The following is an 18,993-nucleotide window of genomic DNA, read 5'->3' as shown; positions in this document are numbered from 1 at the left end:
AGGGCACGGGGTAGCCTGCATGGATAGCCATTCTTTTCAGGGTACAAGCTTGTTCCCAGGCCAGTGCTTCGCAGAGTCAGGGGCTACCTCATCATTGGTGGCAGGGACTTAGAGACTGGATGTGATTCTACAGATGAGATACTGGAGTCTTGGCTAATTTTATGTCAACTTGACCCAACCTAGAGTCATGTAAAAGGGGAGAACCTCAACTAAGAAAAATGCCCCCACAAGACCCAGCTGTGGGGCATTTTCTTAGTGGGAGAGGGCCAAGACCATTGTATTGTGGTCATGCCTGGGCTGGTGGTCTTGGGTCTTGGATTCTATGAGAAAGCAGGCTGAGCCAGCCTGGCAGAGCAAGCCAATGAGCAGCACCCCTCCATGGCTTCTACCTCAGCTCCTGCCTCTAGGTTCCTGCTGTGTTTGAGTTCTTGTCCTGATTTCCTTCAGTGGTGGACTGTGATGTGGAAGCGTATGTTGAATAAACTCTTTCCTCCCCAGCTTGCAGTGGGTCATGGTGTTTCATCATAGCAATAGAAACTCTAAGACAAGTTGGTACCAGGATAGTGGGGTATTGCTGTGTAGAGGGCTGTGGAAGGATGTTGGAAACCTGGGCTAGAGATATTGAGTTTGAAGGTTCAGTGAGATGTTCTGCAGGAGCTTGGAAGATAAGAACGTTGATAGCAGTGCAGACAGTGGAGGCCTGGCTTGTGAAGTTTCAGAGGGAGGTAGAGACTATCAGGCAAAGATCCTGTGGTTTCTGGTCAGTTGGAGCTGAGGAATTGACTGTGATTAACAAGACACCAGAAACTCTAAAGTAAAAAATCTTAGCTTTGCTGGTCAGCTGGGTCTGAAGAATGGACTGTAACTAAGAAGAGACCAGCATCACTGAGGCGAAATCTTCTGTGAACTATTTCCTATAGGTCAGCATACAGAAGATGTATTCCAGAACTGGCCAGGGTTGCACCTTGTGCTAGAAGCTGAACTTAGTGATATAAGAGTCAGCCAGGTAGTACTGGTTTGGAAGGCATGAAGGGGTCATGAAGAGTAGCTAAGGCTTGGCACCCTGTGGCAGGACAGGAGAGGTTATTGGTAAAAGTGCAGCCCAGCTACAGCAGAAGACTCCAGCATTTTGGAGAAGGCCTCTCCAAAATGAAGTGCCGTGGGGTGACTGCCAAGAGCAGGCAAAGAGGAGAGGAGCCAGCCTGAGCCTAGAAGATGAACCGCATGTGATGTAGACAGTGGAGTCAGAGAAGTGACCCAGGTCCTTGGAGGATCCCAGAGATAATGAGTTCTCACTGAGATTCTCTCTCAGCAGCTCTTCCTGCTCCTTCTGCCCCATTGACCAAGATCTCAGATGATCCATAGCCCCACAGTACATATATGCACCAAAGATCAGCAGGTCATTCCCAAGGCCACATATACTTCCTCATGTGCATTCACAGAGCAGAAGTGAGTTCCAGCTAATTGGATGTTGAGTTATTTACACGTTTGGAGTTTAGTCTTGCTTTATTTACATTGTGACTGCACCTGGTTCTTCCCTTTTGAAGTAAGAAAGTCTTTAACTTAACTTTGATTTTACAGCAGCCCACAGTGGAGAAACTGGATTTTTAAAGAAATTTTAGCTTATAAAAGTTATTTTGGATTTTTAAACACAAATTTTAAAGTGCTTGAATTTGGGAAGACTGTGGAACTTTTGGAGTTTATAAAATGTTTTACGTTGTGATATTGATGTTAATGTGTGGTCTTAGGGATGAACGAGAAAGGAAAGGTTCTAGCTTCACAGTAATGTTTGTGTGTGATGTTGACAAGGGGTCAGTTGTCTTAGCTAGTTCTATGTCAACTTGACACAAGCTAGAGTCATCTGAAAGAAGGGAACCTCAATTGAGAAAATGCCTCCATACGATCTATCTGTAGGGTATTTTCTTAATTAGTGGTTAACTGAATATTGTGGGTAGGGTCACGCCTGGGCTGGTGGTCCTGGGTTCCATGGGAAAGCAGGTTTATCAAGTTATGTGAAGCAAGCCAGTAAGCAGCACCCCTCCATGGCTTCTGCATCGGCTCCTGCCCCCAGGTTCCTGCTGTGTTTGAGTTCTTGTCCTGATTTCCTTCAGTGGTAGACTATGATGTGGGAGTGTAAGCCAAATAAACTCTTTCCTGTCCAGCTTGCTTTTGGTCACTCGGGAGGTATTCCAACAAGGCTAATAGCTTGAATCAGATGAAAGGGTCAGGAATGACAATGATTTACAAAGCTGTATAGCAAAGGACAGAGCAGATTATGTGCCTTGTGGGACAGGGTTTCTGGAAGAGGCTACAGTAGGCCATGGAGAGGGGCTCTTAAGGAATTAGGCCTGGGGTTAGGTGTTCCTGCCCTTTCTGGGGCTACTGATAAAATGCTAATACATAAGACTGTGCATGAGGGAGAGGACATGTGAGAATACACACATGTAGGAGTGCACACACGCATGTATACTGTGTATTTAAAGTCTGGAATCTGCACAGATATGAAATTCTTTTTCTTTTTTTAAAGATAAATTCTATGCAATCATTTGAAAACCTGAGTTGGGAACACTTTATGTGCATGTGTAAGAGTGTGCAACATTTGTGTGTCTGCTGAGTATTCAGTGTATGTGTGTGTGTGTGTGTCTGTGTGTGAAATGGGTGTGCCTGAGCGAGACACAGGTCTGTGAATGCACACGAGGACGTTCTGTGGCCCTGGGAATGTCTGCTGGTGTTTGGCCAAGTGAAGGTGTGTGTACTGTGGGGCTATGGACAGTCTGAGATCTTGGCCAGTGGGGCAGAAGGAACAGGAGGAGCTGTGGGGCAGAGAGGAGGCTGAGATAACTCTGCAAGACTGTGAGAGGATCTGAGCGAGAACTATGTCTTTCATGCTTGTTAGCTGAGGTATGCCAGCCTAGATGAGGCTTGGGCTACACATTCAGACAGGGGAGCCTCTATCTCTCACTGAAGATGGAGCCCTGTGGCCTTTGTCTCTTTCTTTCTTTCTTTCTTTCTTTCTTTCTTTCTTTCTTTCTTTCTTTCTTTCTTTCTTTCTTTCTTTCTTTCTTTTTAATACCCTGGTGAGACCCAATGAAGGGACATAGGCAACCCAAAACTCAGACCCACCATCTTTGGTCTGAGGCCCATCTTCCCTTTTCTCCCTTCCTCTGAACTCCAATGGTTCTGAAGCTAAGCTCCTCCCTGTTTCCTGGGTGTGCTGTGAGTGACAGCAGCTCTGGCTTTTGGGGCAGAGAGAAGCATGTAAGGTTGGTGGGGTCTCCGGTGCCAGGGCTGCCGACTAGGAAGGAAACGTGGTGCTCTCTGCACCACGTCCTCCCCGGCCCTACTCCAGTCCCTCTGAGTCTGGGAAATGCCCTTGGTCCCTAAGTTCACATGTGTCACCAAGTTCTATCTCATGTGGAACTCAACCGGGCCAGAGACCTCCATTGCTTCTTGTACTGCCTATCTAAAGTGTCTTCTAGGGTAGCCATCTCCTTCCACTCGGCAGAATGCTTGAAAGCTTCACAAGAAGTCATCATGTAGAGAAATAGTGAGGACAGGCTCACCTTTGGCTTGCCTACTGTAGGCTGGAGGAAGGGCTCTCTGAGTGGCAGTTACTGTAGCCCCTCCTCTAAAGGGAGGGTATTCTGAGTGGCAGTTCTTTCCTATTCCCTGTGCCCTTCCTGCTACCCAAGAAGATGGTCCACTCACTCTCTGTATACTGATCGTGAGCAGCCTTACTGATACAGGAGCTATGGTTTCCCATGGGGGTTTCCTGTCGAGTGGTCTAGTATGCTGCAGGTCCAGCCCAGACCAGGTACCCCACCCCCACTCCTCAAGATGATTGTCTAGCAGACCTCTGCTCATGGCTGGGTCCAGAGGTGGGGGTGGGAAGGCCTGCAGGCCGCCTGCATCCGGGTGGGCCTGGCTCTCTTCAAGCACTCACCCTCCAGCTGCAAAACTCCCAAACACATACTTTGGGAGGTCAGCCTGGCCTGAGGCTAGGGCACTCCATTATTCCAGTGACATATCTTTGAACATGCTACAATCCTTCCACTCCTGGCTCAGCCTTGTCTCCACCACAGCGCTGGCTTCCTCACCCCTCCTGAAGGACTGCTTAGCCCCAGACTGGTCCCTAGGTAGAAACAGCAGTACTCTTGGCTGCTGCTGCCTGGAACCCCTGCTTTGTGGCCATCTGGCCTATACTGGAGGAGGATGCTTGGCTCTGCTTTTTAGATGCAAATTCCCTTGAAGAGTAACATATGAGAGTCTTAAGACCCTAGCGCGGGAGACTTTTTCTATCTTTATCTCCAGCACTGGGCTCTAAGATGAAGGAGCCTGGAAAGGGGTTGATGAATGTTCTATGTTTGCTCCGTTGTTTTTTCCTGTGCCATGATCTAACCTTGGGCCACTTCTGATTCCAACAACCCTATCTACAGCAGTCCCTTCCACATGGTACTCAATTTATGGTGTTCAGGAAAAGGATCTTGGGTAAGGAGAGATATGTTTTGTAACCCCATCTTGTGATTATTTGCTGGGTAGCAGTAAGTCTTTTCATCTGTCTGAGCCCCAGTTTCTCAAACATCTCCATTATGAAGTCTCCTTATCTATGGCCTGGGACCCTTGTATAGCATCTGCCTATGCTGCTGGACCCAGCACTCCTGTCTGTAGTAGGAAATCCTGCTGCCTATGGCTGGAGGAAAGCTCTGGTGTAATGCAGCAGAGTGAGAATGATCTCTAGTCCCAGCCATGAGCTCTTGTCTAGACTTGGTACTCTTGGATCCAAGGAGTTCGCAGAGCCGAGGCTTGGCTAGTGGACACAGTCCACCTAGGGAAGTGGATCTTTCTCCCAAGCTCATCATCTGTTATAGAAGAACCAGAACTGTAGAAACGATCCAAAAGATGGTTATTGTTTTTCCTTTTATGCAACATGAGGGAACTCGGTCCATAGCCAGGACCACCTCATTGGTGTATCTTCAGGCTTTTCTGTAACATGACAACGGGGCATTCACTCAGAGACTCTCTTTCTTCCCACCAGCACTTTGGTGCCCATTACAGTATGCACTTGATGATGGTCAGGCTTCCTGATGGTTGTCTACCATCTTCTTTCTCATGATGGTATTAGGGGTTCAGGATGTCATTGTGGCCAGGAAGTGATGAACTTTAAGACGTAAAGTCTGAAAAGGGCCAATTTTTAATCTATTGAAGTTACTTTTTGGAATACTAAAGACTAATTAAAAAGTGACCTTCCCAGGCAGGCTCTCAGATGACACCAAAGTCTTCCACTCTCTGCCTGCATTCCAGCTTTCTTCTTCCCAACTTACCTAGACTTATTATCCACACACTATAGTTATATATAGTCAAGCCTTAACAAAGAAAAGGGGACAGAGAAAGGCTGAAAAATGCAAACCTGCTCATTTATGTGGTGTTGAGTCTTTACCGGGGTCCTGGAGGCTGTCAACAGTGCTTGTTCTCTGTCTGGGTTTTTGGCATTTTCACAAGTGGAATACCTAGGGAGGACCAGCCAGGATCATCCTGCTGGCAGATGACTATAGGATGATCCCACTGGCAGATGACTGGAGTCTAAACTGGCTATGGAGAGAAGGGAACTGTATTGTGTGAGCTCTGACTGACTTCAGAGAGGATGGACCTAGCTGTGCCTTCCCTCTGTGATCAGAACTCGTTCTCCATCTCAGGTTCCCTCTTTCTTAGAAGCCTTAAAAAATAGAGAGCACTGCCCTTCCGACAGACATGAGAGAAGCTCTGATTGGCTCTATGTTAGGCACCAATCTGTCTTTGAACCTATCCCTGTGGCCAGAGAAGGAGTGCCTGTGGTCTAGGTCCTGTGACCTCTATGAGTTGGGAGTGGGATTCGTGCTTCATCTAAATGCAGCAAGGGGACGGAGAGGGAAGGACCTGTACCATAGAAAGAGGATGGATGGCTGCTGCCCAGGCCCCAACCGTGCCACCCACCACTGCTAAGTTCGGAATTTTAACCCCTGCTCTGGAGACCCCAGACCTCTGAGGAGGAACCTTAGGGCTATCTGTCAATAGTAAAGTATTCTCCACGTCTCAGCAAGGGTTTCAATGGGCTGAGGAAATGAGTGTCTCCTTTGGCTGCTTCACTGTTGGGATTTCACATAAGTTTTCATTTTGATAAATCATTTGATTTTGCTGATAAGGGAAAGGCCTGGAAACCATTGCGATAGATGATATCTTAGGCTCACACTTAGAATATCCTTGTGAGTTAGATGCCAAAGTGAATAATTTTCTGCAATTGAGGGCACATGTTAAAGAGTAAATCTTTAGCTCCACCCTGCCCACTCTCCTCCTTGGTGTCTGTTCTTTTCCAAATGACCCTGCTGGCTTTATTACCATCTCTGTCAAGCTATCGCCAAGTCTGCCAGCCCCCACCTCCGAGGACCCACCTGTTTCCTGCTTTGCAAATATCTTGCAGATGCAAAAGGAGGCTGGCTTCAGTGCAGCAGGGGGACACTTACAGTGTAACCGAGTGCTGTGTCCTGCCTCCCACAGGCAGAGTGCTGAGTTACTTAGAGATGGAGATGCTTCATAAATGCCATGTTCCATTCTGCACCGCAGGGACCAAAAGAAAACAGCTCTCAGGGATATGCTGATCCTAGCATTTGGGATTCCAGGACAAGATACAAATGAAGACCTTCAAAACATATACACATATGTCCTCCCTCTCCCTCCCCCCTTCTTCCCTTCCTCCCTTCCTCCCTGTTGCTTTCCTTCCCTCTCTCTATTCTCCTCCTCCTCCTCTCTCTCTTTTGCTTTCTTCCACTCTCTACTTCCCTCCTTCTCTCTTTCCCTTTCCCCTGTTTGTCCATCTGTCTGTCTGTTTCTCCTCTCCCTCTTTTCTTCCTTCCCTCTGTCCCTCACTCTTTTCTTCCTTCCCTCCCTTCTCCTCCTTCATCTCTCTCTTTTTTGCTTTCTCCCACTCTCTACCTCCCTCTTTTTCTCTCTCCCTTCCCCTCTTCCTAGCCCCCCTTCTCTGTCTCTTTCTGTCTGTCTCTCTGTCTCTCATCTCTCTCTCTCTCTCTCTCTCTCTCTCACACACACACACACACACACAATCACAAAGTAATGTATATTTCTTTCCTCCTACCTTGACAAATGCACTTTTGCAATCACCAAGAAGGGAGAGCTTAAAGTGAGAATTCCCAGGCTCTTCAGTACTGTCCACTATAGTGTGGCAGCATAGCATAACTCTCTATGCACAGGCCACCCTTTTCTCCCACACTGCTCTATGAAGGTGCTACATGCAGGAATGTGGACACTTCAGCAGCTGTCCAGGCTCTGCAGACAAATATCCTTGGCCATCTCACAGACCTAGAGCTGTACACACCGATTGACTCCTTTGGAGGATAGTGTCGTGGAAGATATCCATTCCCTATGGAGATTCATAAAATCCAGTGTCAGCACCCAGAACATGTTCTAGAAGGGTGTATATGTGCTCAGCCATGCCCTGCTGGACACGCAAAATCCCCATTTGGGAGCTGTGGTAGAGTTAGCGAAGAGTCTAAGGCTCTGGGCTTTCAGTCCAGAAGCAGAGGCTCCGAGATCAGGTGGTAATTTATTACCATTCAGTGTTCCTCGTTGCATGCAGAGTCTGGATCATGTGTTCTCAACTATTCACAGGAGCTGGCTCTTGCCCAGTTGTTAGAAGGCGCAGAGGAACAGGACAATAGATTAGAGCTTTTAACTGAACTGACAAGGTAAAAAATGGAGATTGGATACCAAATCAAGAAGTGAGGTAGTTTGAGGTGTGTGCTTCCTCAGAGGGAATTCTAGATTGTCTGCTGTAGTGACTTTGATAATCCTCGTTTCTGGGGGGAATTGCAGAAGGAAGGATTTTAGGGAAAAGATCCTGGAACACAGAGGTAAAATGTGTGCACTCTTACCTCAGGCTGCTGAGAAGGGCTGGATGGCTTGCCGAGAGCCCTGAAAGACCATCTGGCCCCACTGAGGAAGCGTGTCACCGTGTTCTGCACCTTTAAGATCTGTGAGCTCTTCCTGGGCATGAGGTTGGACCAAGCACGTGAGAGACTGCCTGGAGCCATTTGTGCCGCAGCCCAGGAGTTCTGCATGGAAACAGTCTTCAAAGTCTCCATCAGGTCTGAGGCTTCACCACCTGGGTAGCCTTAAAGAACTATTTCTCTCTCCTTAAGTATCTCTTCCTCCTATTCTGCTGTAATCCCCTCAGTGAGTCTGTGTTCCAGATGACCTCCTTGCCATCTAGAATCTTCTCTACCCTCATTCCATAGCAATGTTTTTGGCACATGGCTAGATACCAGGAAGACTGTATTTCTTAGCTTACCTCTGGCTAAGGGCTGAGCTGAAGTAACATTTCACCAATGGATTGTGGGAGGAAGAGCTGTGTAAAGGATGCGCTGGTAATTGCTTAATAACAGGATGTTGTTTCTGCCCATTTCCATGGTACAAAGATCCTGACCATGGCGGTTTGTAGTTTGTTTCATATATGGCAGCAAACACCTCTGCTGTGGTCAGAAGGGGACAGCAGGTTAATGCCATAGAGGAAGAAAGAAAATGTGGGCTGTCTGGCTCACTTGCTCATGTAGCCAGTGTTGCTTGTGGTCCTGTTCTGAGTTTGTACAGAGATTCCGATGACCAGAAGATGTATCTAGTCATGACCAGAAATCAGCAGTGGGTCATGGTTCGGTATGAATTTGATTTATGGATAGAAAGGACTCTACATTTTGTTGGTGCTAACCGAGTTCAGCTGGTCTTTCTATTTTCTGCCTTGTCTCTGTCTCGGTGACTTCCCTCCAGGGTATGCTGTCCACACATGTTATTCATGATCCCTCTGCAAACCTGGAAGTTCGGTGACTAAGGACTTCTTGTCATGTTGTTGCGCGCACTCAACAGGCCAGGAAGAACGACGCTGCTACAGGATCCTTCTGTACACATTTATTCAGTCCTGTCTCTTCTTTCTCCATATATCTCCCTTGTTTATATCTCCCTTGTTTATATCTCCCCTGTTTATATCTCCCCTGTTTATATCTCCCCTGTTTTTATATCTCCTGTTTATATCTCCCTTGTTTATATCTCCCTTGTTTTTATATCTCTCTTGTTTATATCTCCCCCGAACCCTGGGCCTCTCACTCCTTTTATACTCTCTCATCCACGCACCGCAGGCCACGCCCCCTCACCAGTCACGAGGCTTCAGCTAATCAGGGCAGCAGGGGCAAATCTCCACCAAATTGGATTCACCTGTATCCTGGTACACCTGTGCAGCTCTCAAGATGTTTGTGGTTTATATGAGGAAGTCAGGTGCAAGTCATACGACTTAGCTGCAGTCTCTGGCGCCTTTGGGACTGCCGCCACACCCGCTCCCCACAATTCCCCCTTTTTTCTTTTTTGGCAGAGAGAATGTCTGTAGATAGCCCCCAGCAGCCATGCCCCTTACCCGTCCTTGGGTGACAAACAGCATTGGTTTGATCTCTGTCTTAGGTTGGTGACATGCCCAGGGAGTCTTATCACTGACTACCTCTCTATTATGCCAAGTCACACCTGGGGAGATTGTGTTTTGCTTGTGGCAGGTGCATCAAAAGGCCAGGATGTTAATTAACTTATGGCCAGATCTTAATTGCTGCAAGCAAGCCTCATGGGTGAAGGTAGAGGTCTGATCCCCAGTGTGCAAGTATAGGGGCCCTACACAAAACCATCTCTTAGGCTCATCACCCAGAGAGGTCTTGGCCAGCTCCCGTGTCGTTTTTTTTGGGGGAAGGGAACTAGGACACTGAACCTTCATGTAATCAGACATACCTTCCACAGGATGCCAACAGCAAGCTATCCTCTGTGCAGTGCTTAGCCTCGCACCCCACGGCATAACGCAGCATAATTTCTTTTAGAGCGGCAAACCAAATCTGAGGAGATTGTCCCGCCTCCACTGCAGCAAAAGCCTACGCTACCATGGCGAAAGTGCGGACCCGCACACTCTGTACCTAACACATGTGCCAAACACAAAACACACACACACTATAACAAGCATACATCCCAGGGCTCTCATCCCCGCTCATCTTCCCTGAAGCAAGGGATAGATGGCCAGCGGGGCTATCTCTTTAAGGGGAATTTAGGGATCAAAAAGCGTGGAAAAATTTGAACGTCATGTCGAGCTGGTATCGGCTTCTGGAATACCGAAAGGATCTCTCATCTCGGCTCCATCCTTTGTGTTTGTGGGATCATCCACCACATCCACAGGGGCAACTGGATCAGGAGCCTCATTCTTGTAGCGTCTCACCAATCTCTCCGGCACCCAAAGAGGTTCCGTCTGGTCTTGTGGAAACACACAAACAGACCCTCTCGTCCACATCAACACCTGATCCTGTTGATCCTCTCTAAATCTCCGGACAGAAGGTCCACCTACAGGTGGCTGCTGAGGAGGCATAGGGAGGCGGCACAAAAGCTAATTCGCCTTCCTCCTCCACCTCGGCTCTTTTGTTTTGTCCTTCCTGACCACCTGATAACACTGTGTCTCCTTTCTTTTTTTTTTTTTTTTTTAAGCCCTTCTCTTTTTCTGACATACTTTCTTGTTGCTCTATAAGGATTTTTTGACCTGTCTTGACTGCCTCTACACACAGTTTCAAACAGTAACAGAGTCCATATATCAGAACAAACAAGACCAAAACTATCAGACCTACCCACAAAGGGTCAATGGGAGAAAAAAGCATAACTACACAGCGAGGATCTATTGATCACTACACCAAGGTTATCATAGTTCCTTAACTTGTCCCCAAACCAGGAACCTTAACTTGTCCCAAAGCCAGGAACCTTATCTTGTCTCAAAGCCGGGAACCTTTCGTTACCTTGTGCCTGCTTGCTGGCAACTTTATGCTTGCCTCTATTTTATCCGAGGTCCTTCCCAAACTCCTGGGTTACTTTGTGCCTACTTCCTGGCAACTTTATGCTCACCTCTATTTTATCTCAGGTCCTTCCCAAACTCCTGGGGTCGCAAGTTTCACTCACCGTGAACTTACCCTGTCGGCAACCACTGACTGCTGAAAGTTCTGAACTTGGTGGGGGAGTCGGTTCCCCGTACGGGCCACCAATTGTCGCGTCTGCTCTCGACCAGCAAGAACGACACGACCACCAGTCCTTCTAACAACAGTTTATTCAGTCCTCATCTCTCTTCTTTCTTTTTATCAGTACCGTTCCCCAGCTGAATAGTTCTGAATTCACGCCAGATCCTTCTCAACAGTCTGTTTTACGAGAACCTTTATTAACCCCTTCTTCCCCGTTATGCAGTTCTGAATCCTCCCTGTAGCAGGGGGTCTTCGCTCGTGCCTGAAGTTGTTTCTTGTCCCGGGTTTCCTCGTCCCAGGTCTTCTCGTCCCGTCCCGAGTTTTTCTTCCCGGGTTTCCGGCACCAACTGTTACGCGCGCTCAACTGGCCAGGAAGAACGACGCTGCTACAGGATCCTTCTGTACACATTTATTCAGTCCTGTCTCTTCTTTCTCCATATATCTCCCTTGTTTATATCTCCCTTGTTTATATCTCCCCTGTTTATATCTCCCCTGTTTATATCTCCCCTGTTTTTATATCTCCTGTTTATATCTCCCTTGTTTATATCTCCCTTGTTTATATCTCCCTTGTTTTTATATCTCTCTTGTTTATATCTCCCCCGAACCCTGGGCCTCTCACTCCTTTTATACTCTCTCATCCACGCACCGCAGGCCACGCCCCCTCACCAGTCACGAGGCTTCAGCTAATCAGGGCAGCAGGGGCAAATCTCCACCAAATTGGATTCACCTGTATCCTGGTACACCTGTGCAGCTCTCAAGATGTTTGTGGTTTATATGAGGAAGTCAGGTGCAAGTCATACGACTTAGCTGCAGTCTCTGGCGCCTTTGGGACTGCCGCCACACCCGCTCCCCACAATGTGACAGAGGAGTAAACCAAAGCCCAGATAATCCACCCTGGCCCTGTAATCTCTTGCTTAATAGTCTGACTTCCTCAAAGGCCTGTAGGCCCTGGGAGGCGAAGATCTTATCTGATGTATTCCTTGTATCAGCATCCAGCTTGCTGCCTGCTGTGGGGCTGTGGATGTTCCCTGACTTCCTCAACTTAAGAAAAATGCCCTCGTTACAGAGGGGCTTGCAGAGCCCAAGCTGCAGTTGTGGCTCTTCACGTATTTACAGATGCAAGGCCTGTGGGCAGCACATTTGAGTTATCAGAAGATCCACAACACCTCAAAGCCAGAAGGAATACCATCTGTCCCTTTGGGGTGTCCTGGTGTTTTTGTGAGCTCTCCAGTGTGGACTGCTTTTGACAGCTTGTGGACAGCCTCACTTTACAGGTATGCTCAGTGCCCTAGGGGGCTTCTTTGTCTAGTTGTCAAGGGCATCAGTGGATGTGCCATCTTTCTTTGGTACCAGCCTGTGTGGGAAGGACGTGGTCAGTGTCTGTTCTTCGTGCCGTGTGACTAACCAGCACCTTCAGACCTTTTGGACTTGAGCTCTTTCTTATGCCAATGGCATCTTGCCTGGAATTGATCTTGTTACTTCCCTGTAGGGAGCATCTGGAGACATTTTAATTGTAATCAGGGAGCAGAAGATCCTACTATGATCCAGTGGGTAGGCCCTGGACTACTGCTAAACATCCTACTATGTGCAGGATATCACCTATTATAAAGACATATACATCCCAAATACTGGTTGTGTGGTAGTTGGGAGAGCTTAGGCTAGACTTTGTAGCCCTGAGAACATGGAGTCCCTGGTGGAAACTGCAGAGATAGGAGAAGTTTCAAGCTCGTCTCTTCCAGATTTCTGCAAAGCTCAGATCATACCATCTTTCCATGTGGGCTCATCCTTGACATGGTCACTCTTCATGGACAATGGCAGACTTAGGTCCTGAAGTGACCTGCAAGCCATCCTAACTCATCTGTGGCTGCTACAACATACCTGCATGCTGTGAATGACAGACCTATCAAGAGCTAAAAAAGCAAAACAGTAAACACCCTCTCCCCCATTATCCTCTCCCATAACCCTCCCATAATCCTACCTCCACTTTGACGAATACAAAATAATTGGAGAAATACATAAAAAGTCAGTGGAAATATACATTGTGCTATAATGTGTGTGTGTGTATAAATATATATATATTATATATATACACATATACATATATATACATACATATATATACACATATACATATATACATATATATACATACATACATATATATATATATATATATACACACACACACACACACACACACACACACACACACACATATGTTTAGCATGTCTTCAGTAAGGAACTGTGAGAATAGTAGTTTTATCAGAGTGTTTATTATCAGTAACAGAAGTCCAGAACAGGCAGTTCAAGTCTAATATAGCAGCCCCGGAACACCATCGAGAACTTGGCCTCCATCTACTTCCTGCTGTCTTCCTTTAGATCTCAAGATGGTTGCTGCCCCTCCAGCCATGATGTCACCATACAAAAGGAAGAAAGCAGAACCCCCAAAAAGGCATGAATAAATCTATTACTTTTTATAACTTTTCCTGGAAGAGTTCACCCAGTGACTCATGTGTGGGCTTCATCTATTGGCTACAATGTACCACATGACTTCCTAGCTACAAAGGAATCTGGGAAGGTAATAATGTGTCTTGTAGCTTCTTTAAATAAGGAAATTAAGGGAGTAAGAGGTCAGGAAACCAAATGGCTGTAGAGTAGCCAATCTGCTGTGTTAACCACAACAAATCCAATTTTAGAAACTGCTTAGTGATATGAAAAAAAAATCTCTCTCATGTAAGAACTAGTGTGGCTCAACCATGCTTAGCTCTGAGGTCAGATGACATTGAGCATGTCTAGTCTGTCAGGTCCAAAGGAAACTCATTCCCCAAACTCCAAAAGGCTGTCTGAAACTCTAGAAATGAACTCACCCTGGACTATTGGAGAATTTCTGGTAGTTAAATAAAAACTAGCGTTCCTCAGGAACTTGTGAAGCTGGTTCCCATATGCCAGAAGGAGTCATTTCCCTTCCCTCTGGCAGAAGGACATAGGCACAGGTGCCAGCTATCAGCATATCAGAGCACATGCTGGCCTCCAGGCTCCTTCAGTATCAGTCATGGGTTTCCTTCCTCCAGCTACACATTTCTCCTTAAAACTCTACTATTCTCTCCCTCTCCCTCTCCCTCTCCCTCTCCCTCTCCCTCTCCCTCTCCCTCTCCCTCTCCCTCTCCCTCTCCCTCTCCCTCTCCCTCTCCCTCTCCCTCTCCCTCTCCCTCTCCCTCTCCCTCTCCCTCTCCCTCTCCCTCTCCCTCTCCCCTCCCCCTCGCCCCCTCTCTCTTTCTCTCCCTGGATCTCACTCTCCCTCTGTCTCTGCTCCTCTCACTGTGTTTTCTCTACCCTCTAATCCTCTGCCATTCTCTCCTCTCCCACAGTCAGCCCTGGCCAGGTCAAGTCTGCTCTCCATGTGCAGTCTACTTTCTCTTTCTGCTTTAGATTCTTCAATGCCTCTGACTGTTTCCCCCTCTCATATCTGTAATAAAAACCTTCCCTTTAGGGGGGAGGGTATAGGGGACTTTCGGGATAGCATTTGAAATGTAAATGAAGAAAATACCTAATAAAAATTGGAAAAAGTTAAAAACAAACAAATAAACAACCCTTCCCTTTAGCTCCACCATGGAGTGGCAATGTCCTTAGTTTATACACAGTCTTGTCTGCATCCATCTCTCCTCATCTCCACAGCTGCATCCATGTCCCACCCAGGGGTGGTGGCACATTGCCTTCAGATTCCATGACTTGAGAGTGTTTGTATTCTCAGGTCCTCAGTTTAGTTACCCAAGCAATGGGCTCTCAAGATGGTGCCCAGCCACAGCCCTCTGAGACATGAAAAGGGAAAACATGCTGCTATGTAAATCAGTGTGGGAGACCCTCAAAGACACCCAAAATAAGAGCCCATAAGATCCAGCCATAGCCATCCTGGGTATACTCAAAAGGCCCCACTCTCTCTGAGAGAGGAACCTGCACAGCCACGGTCACTGCAGCTCCAGTCAGGGTGGCTAGGAAACAGAACCAGCCTACATTCCTGTCAACAGATGAGTGGATAATGAAAATGTGGTACATAGACACAGTGGAATTTTAGTCGGCTATAAAAAGTGATATTATGTAATTTGAAGAAAATGATAGATCTGGAAAAAATTTTACTGAGTGAGTTAAGCCAGACCCAAAAAGACAAATGATGTGTTTTTTCTCTCATATCAATATCTCAAATGTATAGATTTCTGTATTTAAATCAGGGTGTCTATATAGGTCAGGAGGTCAGGAAAGGAATCCTGACAGGAGGGAGAGGCTACTAAAACCCGGGATAGGATGAGGTATGTATACTAGGCATGAAAAGATTTAAATGGTGTTGGGATGAGGAAATACAGAAGTCACGGGAAAGTTAACAAAAAAATAAGGATTAATTAAAAAGCTACATAGAAGTTTTATAAATGAATTTATAAACTATAATAAAACAACTTAAAAATTAAACAACAATAATAAAATGTCTTGGAATGGACTAATACTATTTCCAGAAATCATAGGGTTATAACCAAATCTCTACTGACAGGAGTGGGATACCTCCCTCTGAATTGTTAGCTGAGAAGGCCTATGGTCCCCAAAAGAATATTGGCCCTGTTTGTCACTCTTGAGTGTCTAAGGAACTAGATGGTAAGACTATATGAAAACATCATACACTTTGTTTACGGGACATAGAGCAATCAAGTTGGAACTGTTCTGGAAAATTTTTCCTCTGCTGGGAGTATGTATCGTGGCAGGAGGGATGATGTAGGAGTGATGCAGGCTGCTGAGGGGGAAAACTCAGCCTCATCTAGCTGTAGACCATGCATGGTATGGTACGAAACTGACAGACAGGAGATGCCTATGTGCAATGGTGGCATGGCTATTGAGGTAACCAATGGATTTGTTATTGAATTGCATCCTAACTCATGGAAGGGAATGCATATCTCTTACTACAAACCAGATCAAACATCTTATCTTTGGGATGGTTATGGGTTCAAGGGGTGGGGTGGGGATGACATACTACCATTGTTAATTTACATGGACACATTCTCAAATTTCCATCTAAATAATTTTTTTATACCTGGAGACTAGTGACATTGTCAGCCTGGAGTGATGGTTAATATAGTTAATATAGAGATTTGTCAGAATGATGAAAATAAGTGACTATTGAGTACTTAGCTCTAGATAGGAAATTGATATCAAGCCCTCAAGGCCCAGCGGCATCATGGAAGACAGGCTTTAAAGAAAGAAAGAGCCAGGCTTGAGAAATCTCACAGTCCACTGTGGAACCTGGGTTTCAGGGTTCACCATGGGACTGGAATCTGGCTTCAGTGGTCTCAGAATTTATCAGAGGGTGGGGATTTTAGAACCTTAAGCCCTAGAGTTCACTAGGATCAGTGCTCGAGCTCCAATGGTCCCAGAATCATTGTCGCACTAGAGTTCTGACTCTTTCCAGGGATTCTACAGTTCACTGTAGGATTGTTGTGTATAGAAGTTCTGCCACTCTCTTTCTGCCCAGCCATTAGCTGTTGACTCTTTATTGGTTGATCAAAAACCAACTGGGGACAAGGACCATTAGCGTATGGACACGCAGATTCTCAATTAAATGAAAGCATCAGAACCATTCCACTCTACAGGACCCTCAGAGCTTGCTCTAATGGTCCCAAAGTTCACCATAGTTCTGACATTCTGACTTCAGGGGGACCAGAATGCACTTCAGACTGGAGTTCTGAATACAGCCCCAAGTCAGTTTATAGAGTCCAGAAAAACTAGTGTTTTGACTGGAGGCCCCAGTGAGTTTACAGAATTCAATGTGTAGCCAAGGTTTGGACTCCATCTCACTGTGTTGGTAATCAGTTTGGGAACCTGCTCTTGATCCTGCTGGCGCTTAGTGGAAAGTAGATCACACAATGACAGTACCTGGAAGTGAGCTCCAAGAGTCCTTATTCTTATAGCTGAACTTCCTGCAGAAATCCCTCTAGGAACACTTACAGAAAACAAAACAACCAAATTGAGTTGTAAGAAAGGGGGACTTAAAACTGGAAGATAAATCCATTCCAGTATTTGTACAACACATGAGAAGGAAACACCGAGGCCAGAACTCACCCACCAAGCACAACTCGTCCTCAACCTGCCAACTCAGGGAAACTGGAATGCCGGAGAAAGAATTCAGAGTGTTACTCTTTGGAAGAATTCATGATCATATGGAAGACTCAAACAGATCCATGAACTAAGGAAATCTATCCAAGACCTTGACAAGACAGTATCCAACGTGAAGGTTAATATAGTGGAAGAAATTGCCAAAAAAGTAGAGAAAAAAAATTCAGCAAGGAAACTGAAACATTGAAAAAGAACTGAATGAAAACACCATGAATGAAAGAAATGGTCATTCAAATAAAGTTAAAACCATCGGAAACGATCACTAACAGACAAGATCGCACAGAACAAATCCCAGGGGCGGAGGACACAAGTACAAACAGATATTTATAAGGAAAGCCTAAGAGGGAAATGGAGAAGTTTTCTGGGATCCACTGCCACATCAAGCCCAAGCTCTCAGGAGTGAGGATGCTGTAAGCACCACCTCACCACCTAATTGACTAAGAGCATGGGCTCAAGACTGGTCAAGATTTTTAACTTTAGTATTGAAAACAAACAAAATGCCCTTTGCTTTAAAAGGTCATAACACATATATAATATATATTCTCATATATGTATACATAAGTGTATATATGTGGGGTCCCAAGAGACTTCCCTATTCCCCTCCCCTAAGCTTATTGGAGGGAGCCCACTGGTAGCACCTCATCCCTACCCATGTCTGTCAGTGGGACTTAAAGCTCCCAGTGTCATATGGCTTGATAGCTGTTCTGTTGAAATAGAGCTGAGACTCCCATGTGTCTCTTAGGGGTGGAAGCTTTGGAAGAAGGGGACAGTCTGAGGATCCCCCAAGGTAAAAGCAGAGAAATTTGAAGATGACAGGCAGCAACAGGCTGCCTTTCTGGTCTTGGTCAGAGATGCTTCAACTTGAATAAATCAGAAGAGCAGGGGCCAAAGGGGACAGGAAGGCACTGTTGTCAAGATTTGGTGAACTGCATCTGTCCCTTTCATCCCCAGGTGCCACTTAATGATGGTCCCATTCTGTGAGTTCCCCATACTCCTTTAGAAAGGCTCCCTAAACCCACAGGTACAGAGCTCCACACAGCTCTGCTGGCCTGAGCTGAGCCTTTGGGTCAGGGTCATAACTCTTTAGCAATATGGTCTGGAAAATAATGGAGTGCTTTGTGCCCCACTTCCTATGAAGAGCGGGGCCTAAGTTCTAGGGCTGCTGGGAGGAGGTGAATTAATGTTCCCAGAAAGCCCATCACAGATTCTGGCAAGGCACAAATACTCACTAATCTGTCAGGTTTTAATAATTTTAGATTTTTGTGCAGAATAGAAGGAACAAAGTCCATAAAGTGACAGGTAACCAGAGTTTACACTAAGTAGGTCTACAGTTATGTGCACAAAGTCTGTCATTCTCTCCTGTGTTGGACAAGCAAGGAAACTATGGCCTTGAGGATAACAAGGAATTTCCATACATCAACAAATGCAGATCCCATGCAAGGATTCTTGCGTTTTCTAGAAAGTACTCAGGGGCCTAGGACTAGTGGCGCAGGCCTGGAATCCCAGCTACTTGGGTGGCTGAAGTAGGAGGATTGGGAGTCCAAAGCCAGCCTGGGCTGCACTGTGAGTTTAACACTAGTGTGAACAAGTTAATGAAACCTTATTTTGAAAAGCAGAAGGAAGTTTGGGAATATAGTCCAGGGGTAGATTGCTTGTCTAGCTGGTGCAAGGTGCTAGGGTGAATCCCCAACAACACAGAAACCCAAACTAAACAAACCCGAAAACCAAAATTCTCCAAAGACATACTCAGGAAGTTCTCCGAAAAACTTAAATCAGA

The 18,993-nt window shown here is 46.2% G+C and overlaps 2 long non-coding RNA genes across 2 annotated transcripts in view; one reads left to right on the top strand and one right to left on the bottom strand.

Moving 5' to 3' along the window:
- Positions 1–9,126, top strand: part of E330023G01Rik (RIKEN cDNA E330023G01 gene) — a 71,489-nt gene extending 62,363 nt beyond the window's left edge. Inside the window, exon 3 of the long non-coding RNA NR_045332.1 lies at positions 7,928–9,126. This is a non-coding gene — a long non-coding RNA (RIKEN cDNA E330023G01 gene). The remainder of the gene's footprint in view (positions 1–7,927) is intronic.
- Gm39411 lies at positions 6,435–8,036 on the bottom strand. Its single transcript, XR_871052.2, has 3 exons — positions 7,923–8,036; positions 7,127–7,411; positions 6,435–6,634 (listed from the first exon to the last, which is right to left on the bottom strand). It is a non-coding gene; the product is annotated as a predicted gene, 39411 (long non-coding RNA).
- Positions 9,127–18,993: the final 9,867 nt, after the last annotated feature.

The sequence above is a fragment of the Mus musculus genome, chromosome 9, assembly GCF_000001635.26.
Source record: "Mus musculus strain C57BL/6J chromosome 9, GRCm38.p6 C57BL/6J".
NCBI lineage: Eukaryota > Metazoa > Chordata > Mammalia > Rodentia > Muridae > Mus > Mus musculus.
This window is presented reverse-complemented; position numbering and strand designations above follow the sequence as displayed.